The 15,588-nt window shown below is 38.5% G+C and overlaps 1 protein-coding gene and 1 long non-coding RNA gene across 27 annotated transcripts in view; one reads left to right on the forward strand and one right to left on the reverse strand.

The window, feature by feature from the left end:
* Positions 1–1,309, forward strand: part of LOC139021255 (uncharacterized) — a 125,737-nt gene extending 124,428 nt beyond the window's left edge. Inside the window, exon 5 of the long non-coding RNA XR_011473421.1 lies at positions 1,288–1,309. This is a non-coding gene — a long non-coding RNA (uncharacterized lncRNA). The remainder of the gene's footprint in view (positions 1–1,287) is intronic.
* The window catches only part of PTPRD (protein tyrosine phosphatase receptor type D), a 2,083,672-nt gene that overhangs the window by 88,516 nt on the left and 1,979,568 nt on the right, over positions 1–15,588 (reverse strand). The gene's annotated exons all lie outside the window — the stretch shown is intronic.

Raw genomic sequence — 15,588 nt, forward strand, 5'->3', positions numbered from 1 at the left:
AATTCTCCCACTCCCTTCCATTCCCATTTGTATTCAGTGCAACTATCTAGTTGAAACACAGAATTCCAATATATATTTCGGGCACAGTATTTATATCAAGAACCCCTTGCTGTTAATATCATCATTCCTTCAGTAAGGTAACAGTAGGCTGTACTGAATACAGGCTTCTAATTACCCAGAGATAGGCCATTTACAATCTAAGTTGTATATTTTCTTCTCTTATTCATGTGACAAACTAGAAAGGCTAAAACAATACAAAATTTTAAAGTTTAATATCTAAACTAAAATATTAATTTTCTCTGTTAAAAATATATACTAGTTTTATAATATAAAATTAAAGACTATTCTAGGTAAAATATATTACAAAAATGTCATGACATTGGTAATATTTTATATATATATATAAATATTGGTAATATTTTATATATGTATATATATATTTCAGAGACGAAGGGATAGGGAGAGATAGAAACATCAATGATGAGAGAGAATTGCTGATGGGCTGCCTCTTACACTGGGGATTGAGCCTGCAACCAGGCATGTGCCCTGACCAGGACTTGAACCTTGACCTCCTGGTTCATAGGTCGATGCTCAACTACTGAGCCACACTGGCCGGGTGGTCATTTTATATATTAGCCCTTTGGAAAAAAACTGGAATCACCTGAGCATATCACTACAAGGGCTGTACTTTTTCTGATGTTGTACAATAAGTGTTTAGCATATAGTTGATTTTAAAATGTATTTGTAGAATGTCTGAAATGCATTATAGGCAGGCCATACGGCAACAATGACATTTCCCTCACAACCTTAGAAACAGTTTAATAAGTTTCCCCTTTGATGATGTGGCTATAAACTAAACACACATTAGACCAGCCCAGAGACATGTAAAGAAACAAAGTGGCTCCCTGGCTCACACTTGGTTGTAACCTGACTCATGAGCAGGGAAACCCTTTGGCACCACTGAGGTGTATTGGGGTTATGCACAAGAGGCTTTGCTGGGCAGTGTTTGGGGGTCACAGGGTGCTGGGAATCATCCAGCACCAGTGCAGATGTCAGAGCCGAATGAGAGACCAGGGTGGGCGTGGAGGGTGGGGGGAGCAGAGAGGGTCAGGAGCGAGACAATCAAAACCAACTTGGAGAAATTACAGCATCTCCGAGAAAAAACAAATACCAAAAAACAGAATGCTTCCGCATGCCACTGTTCTAAGCTATTTACACGCATCAACTCATTTTGCCTTCACAACAGGAAAACGGGTGTTAAAGTGCTACCACTCTTATTTTACACAGGAGAACACCGAGACACAGAAGAAATCACTTGCTCAAGGTCACACCGCCAGGGAGTGGCAGAGCTGTCGTTTGAAGCCAGCCTTTCCACCTTTACAGTCGGCACTTGTAATGGCTACACTACTCATGTCTGAAGAGCTCACAGCCTGGTGAGTAGGTCTGCGTGGAAAGAGAGATGGACAGATGGCAGGTTCTGCTAAATACCGAGTTCACTGACACACTTTATCACCTGGACTGGTAGGTGGGGAAAAGTAAAGAGAGCAATTTCTGCAGAAGGACGCTTGATTCTACTTATGTACTCCGCTGAGGCAGGAGTGGAACATGAAAGCCAAAATGAGAGAAGGTGGCTGGCCTGACCCAGTGCTTCACCTTGTTCAACTTTCCTATGGAGCTGCATAGAAGAGAGAAACAGGAAGAGGACAGAACCTGTGATGGTAACACACATTTCCCCTGCACACTGCTCAACCACCAATGTAGCCTGTTCAGATTATAATTGTTTTCCTTCTTCATGGTAGAACAGTGGTTCTCAACCTTCGGGCCCTTTAAATATAGTTCCTCATGTTGTGACCCAACCATAAAATTATTTTCGTTGCTACTTCATAACTGTAATGTTGCTACTGTTATGAATCGTAATGTAAATATCTGATATGCAGGATGGTCTTAGGTAACCCCTGTGAAAGGGTCGTTCGACTGCCAAAGGGGTCGCGACCCACAGGTTGAGAACCACTGTGGTAGAGGATGGGAGAACTGTAGGGCTACATATGGATTATGTGTGTTCAATTGTGAAGGAAATGAATAACTTTAAAGAACGGATTTTATATATGAATTATTTCTATAAAAATAATTTTTTAAAAAATGTGTCTAATATTTTATAACATTTAAAAACTATTATTAAAAATTAGGTATGATTATGCTACAATTTCTTTTTTAGTTGCTCTGGAAATGGAACCGTAGACTTATTCTACTGCTTGGGTATTACTAAATTCAACCATCATACATGTCTTCAAATAAAATATGTTCTTCATCATACATGTCTTCAAAACATATCCAGGTTCTTTCACGGGGTGGAGGCCTGGCTTGGGGTCACTTTGCCTTCCCCATCTGACTCACATTCAACCCACTGGGCACCTTCCTCAAACTAAACTGGTCACTGATTCACCTCCCTAGCGTTAGACTTCGGACATGTGCTCAGGCACTAAACTCTGTCTGAATTCTCTGAAAATAAAAACCTGGACAAGTCTTTCTCCTGGACAAGTGTACAGGAGAATCATTTTAGATCATTTACAACAGTGAAAAAATTAGGAAATAGCCTTTCGAATAAGAGGGGACTGGTTAAAAAACTTATAGTAGGAAAAACATATGAAGCTATGGAAACTGCTACATATCTACAGACATAAAGATGTCTACATTCATTTTTTTTTGTTAATCCTCACCCAAGGATTTTTTCTTTCCCTATTGATTTTTAGGGAGAGTGGAAGGGAGGGAGAAAGACAGAGAGAGAGAAACATCAGTGTGAGGGAGACATAACCATTGGTTGCCTCTTGCATGATCTGGGCCAGAGATCAAGCCTGCAACACTCTGCGGGCTGATATTCTAACCACTTAGCCAAACCAGCTAGGACAATATTAACTTTTTTAAAAAATGTATATTTTTATTGGTTTCAGAGAGTAAGGGAGAGGGAAGGAGAGATAAAAACATCAATGATGAGAGAGAATCATTGATTGGATTCCTCATGTGCCCTTACTGGAATTGTACTGTGACCTCCTAGTTCATAGGTTGACATTCAACCACTGAGCAACACTGGCTGGGCTCAAATTTTCTTGTAAGTAAAAAAGTTATAAAGCAGTTAACATATATACATATATCCCCACATACTGCATGTGTATATATAATCATAATACATGTATATACATGTATTATAAATGTGAGTATATACAAACATTATATATATACTATATATATCTATATCTCAATTATATATCTCATTATATGTGTGTGTGTGTGTGTGTGTGTGTGTATATATATATATATATATATATATATATATATATATATATCAATGCTGCCAGCACTCATCTCTGGGATGAGAGTATTAATAATGTTAATTAAGCAAGGGAGCCATTAGACTGAGGCATCCCTAGTGCTATGGTGGCTCATAAGAAACCAAAACCTAAGCCTGTAAATGTAAATACTCCAGATTCCAAAATCCAAACCCTAAGGACAACCAGTCATAAACAGCCAACTAGGCTTTAAGTTAGAGCCAATCAAATAATTTCTTTGCTTCCGTGTTTTCTCTATAAAATCTTTCCCCTGGCTCCTGTTATGGGAGAGCTTCTCACCTCTTTAGGTTTGGTGCTGCCTCATTCTAATTAACTTTTGCTCAAATAAACTCGCAAAATTTTAACTAAGCCTGTTTATCTTTTAACAATAATTATTTCAGATACTTCAAGGTTTGTTATCTGTATTCTTTAATTCTTCAATTTGTGAACATTTTACTACTTTCCAAAACTTAAGACACTTTCTGTAAATCACCCCCATAGTCCACAAAATAGTGAAACTGAAATATGAACACAGACTTTTCTGGCTTTGGGAGTCAGCTCTTAACTACTACACTCTAGTTCATATATGTAAGTCATAACTCTAAATTCACTATCACAAAGTTCAGTTCTTTATTGCAAAACTGTGGACATCAAGGACAACAGGTTAAATACCAGATGTCTGCCAGCTTGGTTTAATGAGAAATTCATATCACAGTACTTTTCACTTCCAAAATTTTGAAGATAAAAGACTCGCTATAGCTTTCTATATTGTTAGATTTGAATATAATTCTTATGAGATTAAAAAGTATGGCATCTTCAGTATAATCCTTACCTATATAATTAGAAACAAAGACATAGGATTTCAATCTTTCCCATTTCCATCTCCCAACCACATCCCCTTCTTTTCTCTCCCTCCTTCTTTTTTTTCCTTTCCTCCCCTCCTCTCACTTACACACCACAAATTGAGCAAAGAGAGGAAGCTGACAGATATTAATTCCTTGGAACTGAATAGCCACAGTGGAACAAAGGCTAGAGCAATATTGGCAAAAAGGACTGGGAATGGTTAGAGACCAATAACTCATGAATAACAAGTCTGCATAAACAGTTTTAATGACTATTCTAATGGTTTAATGGATGGCACTTTAATAGGATTTCTAGTACAATCCTGAAAGCTTGTCTTCCATAAACCTGTCATTAACAAAGAACTGGACTGCTTCACCACATAACCATAGTCTACTGAACTGAATACACAAAAAATTATAGCAGTTGTCATCGTATATTACTATACTCATCACAAGTACTTTGTTAACTATTGTGAGAGAGACAGCTACATGCTCAAAATGTAGGTTGCCACTGAAAGAGGCGTATTTCTACTAAGAGGATTCAGTAGAAATTATACAAAATACAACAGGAAGCTCACAATTGTAATGGGTATGAAGCAAACAGTAGAAACAGTAACTGGGATACAACAAACACATAGGTGTGTAAACATGAAAACTTGAAATATTCACTGTTGTTGTCTTTGAAATAAAATATGGAATTCCTTGGGTAAATAGTTATGGATCCCTACAGCACTGATTCCACATTTGTCTCATATTATTTTATTCCTTCTTATTTCCTGTACTGACTTAAAGTTCTTGAAAGTCAGAATTGCCATGCTGTGTTTCTCAGTGTGCCTGTGTTTCTCAATTCAATATATTTGTTGAATTGGTTATAATCAGCCCTAGTGGATAATCCTAAATTCTAGCCATTGGCTGTTTTTCTCTGTCCATGTCAGAGGTCCTCAATTCTGACTTTTCCCATTGGAATACCTCTTGTCTGGAGAGCACTTTCTTATATCCTTTTTATTTGTCTAAATCCTACCTTGTTTTCAAGGTTCAGCTCAACTCCCGTTGTCCCACTCCACCCTTGCCTGGAGAGCTCTCCCACACACTTCCACATGCACCTACTGCCATGCATTACAGCGTGGCACATCCATTGGGCAATTAGTTATGTTTAGACTCATAGCATTTTTCTTTTAAATTCGTTATTTTAATGTACCCTTTCATTTGATAATTCTTTCTCTTATTTGTACGAAACACCTCTATTATTTAATATTTAAAAAATTACACTTTATATTCAATATTATTTTATCTTAGTTTCAGGTGTACGACATAGTGGTTAGATAATCATATACTTTACAAAGTGATCCCCCAGACACCTCCATTTGGTAATTCTCAATTCCCCAATTCTATTGTAAGTTCCTGAACAAAATATTGTCTACAATATAACTTTGTAGTCTGTGGGCTTGCTCAGTACAGGTGCAAGTAAAAATGTTAACGTCATGTTTAACAATATCAGATTTTTGTCTGAATTTCTGTGCAAGTCTTTTGAAATTGAGTTATTATTATTATTATTATTTTGCAATTGTCACCTCCTGATTTAGAATTCTGACTGTAAAGAGACATCCAAAGATTTTGAACCTGAAGGTAATAGACTACCTTCCCCATCAATTCACGGACTTTATAGCAATCTCTACCGATTATCAAGACTACTGAAAAAGCCCGTTGCTGAAGCTAAAGTTCATTAAAGTTGTACAACATGAACAGGAAAAAATAACCTTTCTCAGATCCAATTTTGGAAACAAATATGAATAGATATAGCCTTCCTAGGGGATCTGTATATATCTATTTATAAGAAATGTTACTGTAAAATTGACTCCTTTTAAAAAAAAATTGAAAGTATTATCAATCAAGCCATTCAGTAAAAGCAAGCATAATTTTATGCTGGAAAAGAAAAAGAACTATATTTAAGTTCATTTAAAATATTTCTTGATTATTAAAGAAAAACATTAGATTATAGGCTCTGCTCTTTATTACACAACATAGGTCTTATTTAGTCCACTTTGAAGGTACACTTTGATAATTTAACAAGATGGCAAACAAAACACAAAGAGGCTAACCAATCTTATAAATAGTAATAGGAGTAAAGTAATAAACATAAAAAACATTTTCTTACCAATGGGGTCTTTTTTACCAATAGAGACATAAAAATCCAAATAGGTTACCTCAGACAATGAATTATAAGGGAAGAAGAGAAAGAGATACATATTATACTTGATCAACTTCTATTTCTTTCTGTTGGCACATATTTCATCCAGTTAGGGAAATCTTGGTTGATATTACAACATAAAATATTATGCTTGATAACTTCTCCCAAAGTTTAGAGAAACATTAAGATGTTCTGCCATGGAAACATAATAAAGAACAAATGTGGTTCCTTAACCTTATTTGACATACATTAAAATAACAGAATCTGAGAAGGGAAATATGAGTTTTCTCCACATGGGGCCAAAAAGCTAAGAGTTTGAAGCATTTATTTTTCTGTCCAAGAAATTAGCAAATATAGAGTCTGAAGAACAGACTTTTAGATAGCTGCTAGCACTCTAACTGGATTTCTAAAGCCCTGAATTTATTGAATGTTAGAAAAATAATCCAACAACACGTCACCTTTCACATGGTGGATATAACATAGAAAAAATACTAGTCGTATTACATTGGAGGAAAACTCATCGCTGCATGGTATTGGAATCCCTACAAACATCCAGCTATTGCAGCTTTGGTCTAAAGTTTGGCTAAACTGAAGGAATCCTTAGTCTCAGAATTCAAGCAAGGATTATGTATTATTCATTTTTGTACCCCCCGAGTCTAGAAGGGTACCTGGCACATAGTCAGAACCCAGTAAATGTCTGTTGCAGGACACAAACTGAATACAAAGCTGGAAAAGGAACAAAGACCTTTAAAGAAACAGGCATTCCTGTTTTTGGACATTTTTTTAGAGGCAGCCAATATATTTAGAATTGGTCTCCCATTGTTCTCAAGGAGATTTGGAAGAAATGAGCAGCTTTGTTTCAGGGAGTTCATTTGTTTGTTCCCTAACGAAAATTATAATCCTTGGTCTGTGGCATCACAATTGGTTGCTGTGGGAATGATTACAGATCAAAAACAAAAAGATTATATCCCTTTTCAAGAGCAAATGAGTAGCGAGAGCAGATGAAGTCTTAAGGAAACAAAGATGTTCTTTTCATGCAAATATTTTTATGGTAAAACTATAGAGAGACAAATACGGAAACTACCACTCTTTGTGAAATTTGCTGGCAGATTTCTAGCTTTGAGGAAAGATGCCATCTCCCCCCAGAGTTGGCCTTGAGATGGGAATACTCCAGGTCACTCTTCTTTACAGACACTGGCAGAGGAGAAAAAGTGAGTTCTGCAACCAGCATCCTTATGCTGCTGTATGTTAGGCAGGGGACTGAATGTCCTCCCTGTCTGTACACCAATCGCTGTCAGGGCAGTGGATCTTCCCACACTATCCTGACAATGCATTGCCCAAGGGAGGTCCACTAAGGAAAGCCAACAGTGGATCCTCCACCCAGACAGAGGTCCACTGCCCATGTAGTTGCTGCTCCTCTGTCTGCACAGGACATTTGCTGCAGGACAGTAATAGTATAATCCAACGTGCCATCTTTATTCATGACCTGATAAGTGGTACCCATCTTGATAAGACATGACTATGCTTGGGAAGTGGTAGATAGATACAAAGAGCAAACACGTTTCCTGTTTCATTTTTTTAAAAAACCGATTCCTGTATTCACTGCAGAAATATCTACCATGCTAGTCACAGGGATACTCCAATAAGATTACCCCACCCTAAGGAAGCTTTCATTCTAGGGGAAGATAGACAAGTAAAACTCTAAAGACTGCAGTCCCATGCACTACCATGGATTCAGCCACAGCACAGGGTAGATCACATCTGCCATATACACACGGACAGGCTCCTGTCTCACCCTAATGTTGGCCTTCTGTGCTCATGCTTCCTTCAGACTCTGACACTGAGCATTTTTAAAGGACTCCACAGTGCCAACAGCTCCCTCCACGAGGTGTTTAAAAAACAATGCCCACAAAGGAAAGATAAATCTTCACTAAAACTTGTGTGTGTGTGTGTGTGGGGGAAGTTTAGTGGTTTCCTTGACTTTTTATAATATACCCATTTAATAGTCAAATATAAAGTATACCCACTAAATTGTACACTTTAAAATGGTGAATTTTATAATAAATATTTTATATCTCAATAAGTGTTGAAGAAAAATATATAAAATATACCATGCAAATTTATTTTTTGCCTTAGATCATTGTTCTTTCAGTAATCAAAAATCACCTCTTATCACAATCCTTGATAGCTATCTAAATTCCTAGTACTGTTTATGAGGGTTCTCATACAGAAAGCAAAACTTCTGTCTTTCCAGTTACCCTGTCTTTAAAATGTGTTACTGATACTGTTGTAATTAACTAGTTATGAATAACACGAAAGGAACAAAGGGAAGGCTATATATTACAGGCATGTCATTTGGACGGCCTCACCAGGAAGCTAAAGCTTTCCACTCCCCAGGGAGCCACCGATCAATTCCCCACAGATCGCTGGGGAAGGGACTGGACATGGAGAACAAGCACATGCCCAGTGAAGTTGGGGTAATGTCTGGAAGGTGTCTGCCTATTAGTCACAACTGGGAACAGGTCATTGCTCAGAATGAGTGTGGCCACTGCGAGAGTGCAAAATGTGGGATACTGAATCCCTTCAACAAAGAAATTCACTCTCTTGGTTCCTCTTATGCTCTTGGGACTCGGATTGCTCAAGGAGCGCTCTCTGGTATTCACCCACATATGATGGACATCTGGACTGCTGCCATCCCGATGCTGGACTGGACCCAGTTCCAGCACAGAAAGAAACTCTGGGCACTGGCTTTGCCTCTACTGAAACCCCAGCTATACTCTTTCTATGACTGGACTAAGGGAAATGGGACTTTGGAAACCCAGGAATGTCATTTCATGAAAATAAAGTTTTCTACCCACCTCATTCTCCCTTGAGGGCCTCCAGAAATCCTTATTCCAGGGGTGCCACAGGAACCCTCACTAGCAACAGAGAAAGGACACCTACGCTTTTCTCCTCTAACATGACTACAGTTTTACTTCAGAAAACCTTTCTCCTTATTCATTAGTTTCCATTTACCTAGGGGGCCTACCTAGAAAACATTGGCTGTTGCATAATGTTAGATGTGAAGCTGGCTGAGTCCACATCCCTAAAGCTCCTTGAATTTGTCTTCTCTGCATTAAAACAACATGGATGCACTAGATTGGAAGACTTTAGGACAGTGATGGCGAACCTTTTGAGCTCGGCGTGTAAGCATTTTGAAAAACCCTAACTTAACTCTGGTGCGGTGTCACATATAGAAATTTTTTGATATTTGCAACCATAGTAAAACAAAGACTTATATTTTTGATATTTATTTTATATATTTAAATGCCATTTAACAAAGAAAAATCAACCAATAAAATGAGTTCGCGTGTCACCTCTGACACACGTGTCATAGGTTCGCCATCACTTCTTTAGGAAGCCTCAAATATAACTCCACAGTAGACACTTTATAGTAACTTGTCAAACCTCTGAAACGTTAGGAAATTTTTAAATTATTTTGAAGATAATGGAAGAATCCTTGAGCTGTGACAGAAAGGATCAATACGGAAGGAATAGAAAAGGCACAAAAAAGGAAATCAATGCCCAGTTGCATGGCAACACCCACCAACTCCAAAGCTTAGACTGAAAATGTTTATTCCCCTCGTGTTTCTCCACTGATGAGGAGGAGGTCGGTTCATTACTGTGGGGAGAAAAGGATCCAATTTCTCCTACATTTGCTGATGCAGCACCCTAACTCCTCTTAATACAGAGGGAGGCAGCATTTCACTGTTCATTAACTATGCTAATTACGGTTTCTCAATCACTTCAGCCTTGTCTGCACTCCCGAGTTATACAACACCAACAGGAGAGATCAAACCTAGGAGGGTTCCTCAATCAGTCCTTCCAAGGGTGGGGGTAGGGACATCACCACAATGAGAAAACAAAGAGGGGTACCTGGCATCAGAAAGCATCTCACCTTTGTAACATCTGCTTTTAATCATGCTTTATAATAATGAGACAAACAGAATCAGAGAGAGGATTTCTGAAGGCCACCCAGTGAAATCACCAGTATGATGCCAACCTTCTGTCTCCTCAATCCAGCTTAGGAAGTTATGTGCCACTTGACATACTGTTTACTTTAACAGAAATAAAAGCTGGAGCTAAAGCAAAAACAATCACAACAATAAACCCCGAAGCGAATGGAAATGAATATAAATAGGCAATGAGTTTGCACACCCCTACCATCTTGAAATATGGCAAAGTTCTGTTTATGAAGTAATGGCTCCATCTTTTTAAGTCATTTAGCCCCTTTTATATGACATGAACTTGCAGAAACTTAAAAGAGGATTTTGCATTTATAAAAAAAGGGCTTTAAAAATCTTAAGGGTAAATGTCACTTTATATCATTTTAATAGATTTCCGAAGCCTCATTTATTGTAGTGAATGAGTTCTTCTTTCATCATGAGTCTTATCTAAATGAAGTTGGAATTCCACTGGTGATATGTGGAGAGATGGGCATTTTGCCAGTATGTGTCTTCCACTTTTTTTAATTGTCAGGACTACACAAGTAGGTAGACTCTAGTCTATAGTTTAAAGTGTCAAGACCTGAACAAGTCAATACTAGCTATTTTCTGAGAGTTAAGACTGGGTCTTTATACCTCCCAATCCTTCAAACATTTGCTTCTGCTTCCTCTCTCCATTTTGACTTCCCAATGAGTTGGTCAAAGTCAGAAGACCAATGCAGTCACTATTGAGGTCAGATCATGACCCTGACACCAAGCCATGGGAGTCATATCCTAGCTCTGCCCCTTACTAGCTGTATGACTAGTTGGACAAGTTACTTAACTTTCCTGTGGGTCAGTTCAGTAGCCTCTTCTGTAACATGGGATACTAACAGTACTTACTTGGAAGGACTGATTGAGGAAATAAACTTAATGTGCTGTGAAGAGTACCTGGCACAAGATAGGAACTACGTAAATGTTTGCTATCATCATCAGACCTACAAAGGTTTCTCTAGACTGTGAAGTCCTATAGAAAAGCTAGGTATTATTATTGGCATGATAGTAAAAGGTTATGCAGTTTTGTACCAAAGAAGAAGGTATGAAGAAACATTCTGAAAACTGGCAGGAAGGAGTGGGGAGGGGGAGGGAGGACTAGGGAGAAGGGAGAGAGGGGAGAGGGAATAGAGAATGGGAGGAGTGGGAGGTGAGGAAAGAAAGAATGAATGAATCCAAGGATCTCCATGGGATGGAGTTTGGATGACTGATAAATGCCCAGCATTAAGGAATCTTGCTCAGCAAGTGAGCAATAATGCAGTTCTGATTATGCTGCATGCATCAACTTCTTAGTTAAAGCCAATTACTCCAATTGCTGCATCTCTGATGACTAGATGTTTCCCACGGCATTGCTAAATCCATTGCTAAGTCATGTAACATCTAAATGCTCACATCCTTCTCTTCGACCTTCTCTGTACTCTGGGACGTGGTGGGGTGTGTCCAACAATTACTTTTCAAATAGAATGACAAACTGTTTAGCCACAGTAAAACAAAACAAAACAAAACAAAACAAAAACATGGCAAGTAATACTGCCAGTACCATTTATTAAATTTGGAAAGAAGTGCATAAATAAGTAAAGGCATCCCAGGTATGCAGGGCAGCAGCAGGCTCTCCTTGCCCCAATCCCTTGTTGCAGCATTGTTACGATTCTGCCCATAAACTATTGTCACAAGTCACATAAACATAGATGCATTCATTTGGTCCCTGGGGTTCCTGTAGCTTTAGAAGAAGCCAGAAATCATCTGCAGGCCTTGAGAGTATTTTTGAGACCATCTAGTGCAGATTCCTTAGCATGTTGTCACAACCGTTAAGGGTGTAGTCACCTTAACCACTTCACCTCTCAGTAAAATGACCCTGGCTTTGCAGTGACAGGTACAGACCAGACTGGGTCCCCCAGAAGAACCATTTCCTTCTCTCCACGTCTTCCTACGTGCATCTCCCTTCCCACAGTCTTGCATTTCTAGCAAATTTCAGTGGCTCTTCAACTCAGATGTTCTCTGAGAGGCCTCTCTGCAGTACGGCTCCTTCTTAAATGACCCCTCCCCACACCAATCATGTTCTGATAATTATTGGCTCTTTCTCTATTTTTCCTATAGACGCTATGGACCCATCTAGAGCAGAGGTTATTCCTTGATCAGTTTCCCTTCTCCAGTAAATGTCAAGCAGAAGAAGAAGGCATTTGATTGGGTCCTCTTATAAATAAGGAAAGAGATCAGGGGAGGTAAACTATTTGTCCAGGGGCATTAAAATCCATATTGGAGGGCAGGTTCTACTCACCAGGGACAAGGATTATTTTCTGGACATTAATATGGATTTAATTACCAGAAATTCCATTACATATAAAATATGGAAAGAAGTTTGCAGGCATCATAACCACCCTCCACCTTCATTACCCCTTGACCTTCTCTTAATTGGTTTCATAGAGCTCCTTTTTGGTAGAAGGAGGATATGTTTTAGGAGATAAAATGACTTGTGAGAAAAGTTCAGTGTTATTAAGTGACTAACCGGTAGGTCATGAGTATTCAAGTTCAGAGCATTGAGGGCCACTTGCATTTACTGTGCGCTTGCTTTGTACAGAAAGGCAAGAGGCCAGGTGCCGAATCTATATTCATCTTCATAACAACCTCATGAGTAGGTGCTAATATTTTCAACTTTAATAAGAGAACCAAAGCTACTCAAGGGCAAGTAACTGGTTCAGGGTCAAGCAACACAGCTACTAATTGGCCCAGTCAAAATATAAGGCTTGTTTTCCCCGACTTCAGATCTCTCTTGGGCGTCTGCTATTGCATCCCTCTCAATGTACATTTATCACTCTGGCCCCCCCAAAATCCTGATTTCATTTTAAAATAAAAATAAAACTCAAAAAGTGGTCACTTTCTAAATTCTGACTATCATCTCTTTGAAGTTGAAAGCTTACTTTGGAACTAGAGACACTTCAAGATTAATTGTTTCCTGAGAGCCTTGCGCTCCACGTGGGAACAGGTGGAAAGACAATTTGGACAATGTCCAGTGATGGTCAAGGGCCAATTAGTTATAATGAACTTTTATGAGAACAAGGACTGAGAAACAGAAAACCAAAGTTATACGAGATTCCTCCAGGGCCAGATGAGTCCAAGAAGAAAAAATACAAAAAAATAAAAAGCTCACATCACATATAAGATATATGGGATTTAACGCCAGTTAGGAGGATTTTTTTAGGTTGAAAAGTAGAAACAAGAACAAACATTAAAAAGTCCAAATAAAAATCAGCTTTGGAAATTAAGAATTTGGTTGCAGTTTGATCTCTAATCACTACACAAGTTCAGAAAGAATAAAAGACTATAAACACAGATACCCACACCCTGTTCTTGGATGCAATGCTAGGGTGAGCTGCTGTGTTTTTGTGTCCGACTAGATTTGTTGACAAGATGCAGAATGCCAGGCAGCTGGGAAGGGGCTCTCTGCACCTTTATATCTTACTTGATGAGGCTGGTCTTTAGCTACGAAGAAAGCAGCTTCTCAAATTGCCAAGTGGCAGGCCCATCTCTCCTATAAAAACTACACTGGGAGATTAGTCAGTAGGTGCCTTTGAGTTAAATCGGAGGCATCTGCATTAAAACGTATTGACTTCTTTACTGTTGAAAGATAATAACAGTCTATTTTCTCAGAGAAAAGGGCCTGAAAATAAGGCTTCACTGCTGATAAGTCAGGTGGCATGTGGACCAAGAAAAGCTGCTCTTTTTACAAAAAGACACTCTTTGTTCTGTTTGCTTCTGGTGTTGGTACTAGGAATTTTGATTACAACAAAGAGCTTCTGTGAACTGTAAATTTAGTTAGAAATCGATCCAGACACACACTTGGCTTAGTCATCAGTGCTGAGCTTGCTGCCAGGTGGCCACTGGCAAACAGAGACGGCATAACACCTGATCAGGGGGATGCGATATTTTGAACACAGAAAATAATTAGAATAAGAGAAAGGGCAACAGAGTAAGTGCTAATTGCATTGTTTTAAACTAGCAAAGTTTTTTTCTTATATTTTTTATGTTATTACTACTAACTTTTTTAGTAATTTCAGCAAAGCCCTAGGGGTTTCACCAATGACAGGGATGAGAAGATACCAGGGTTTCACTGATTCAAAGACATACATATTTTTCGCAGTTTAACATCTCTGTAAAATTGATGGCATCTATTTGATGAAATAAATAGCTACTAAGACAACTGAGCATTTGTATCATGGACTCTGCTAAGAATTTTATATGTATTTATTTTAAATTACCTATGAGGCAAGCACTATGATTGCTTCCTTTGTAGAGGCGAAGAAATGAAAATACAGAGAGCTTCAGTGATTTGCTTAAGGTCACATGTTTTGAGCCAGTGGCCAAATTTAGGCAGTGTAAGTCCAGGTCCAAGTACCTAGCCACGGAGCCATTGTTAGCTAAATGAGCAGATGTCCCCGAGTGGCAGGTGGGCTTGGACCCAATCTGAAGCTAAGTTCTTCAGGAAGTGGGTCATGACTTCCCTACCTGCACCCCCAATCCTAGGTATCAGGAGACTCCACTTTGGAATAGTAAATTTAGCCGTTCAGTACCCCCCTAAGGGAGTCAATTTGGTTTATACAGCTCAGATATACAAAGGTTGTTACTACTTTTTTATTTCATGAACTCACTCATTTTTCTCATTCCATTATATAAAACACCATAATTTGTTCAAAGTTAAAAAAATTTTCTATCTTTTGTGGCTCATGTGTCAAAGATATTAAAAAATGGAGGCTTTTCCCTCACCTATTGTATTCTTCAACTTTGCATAAGAGATGAAAATAGATCTCTGTCATCCTCCACTTGCTTACTTTAGGAAGATGGAGGAGCCACTTCCAAAAATAATCTAGTAATTCAAATGTGGCAAACACACAAAACAAGTCAGGGGTAGGGGTGTGTGTGTGTGTGTGTGTGTGTGTGTAGTTTCTTGTTTGTGTCTGTGTAGTGCCCTAATGAATAGTCACCCTCATGAATTAACACATAAATTATAAATGAATTGAAAGCAGATATAACAAGTGGTTTTACATTATGAAAGCTTGCAGGTTTACAAAACATGTTGCAATGAAAAGCTATCTACGTACGAATGTACTTTGGCGCACATGGTCAAATACACCAAGAGTCTTTTCCTAGGGAAAATAGAAATGTTTTCTTTGTGGTCATTGCTTTGATGACAGACAAGTGTTTGCCTTCTATGGGAAAATACA

Source organism: Myotis yumanensis, unplaced genomic scaffold, assembly GCF_028538775.1.
Source record: "Myotis yumanensis isolate MYYU_CA2020_CCGP unplaced genomic scaffold, mMyoYum1.0.hap1 SCAF_12, whole genome shotgun sequence".
Classification (NCBI taxonomy): domain Eukaryota; kingdom Metazoa; phylum Chordata; class Mammalia; order Chiroptera; family Vespertilionidae; genus Myotis; species Myotis yumanensis.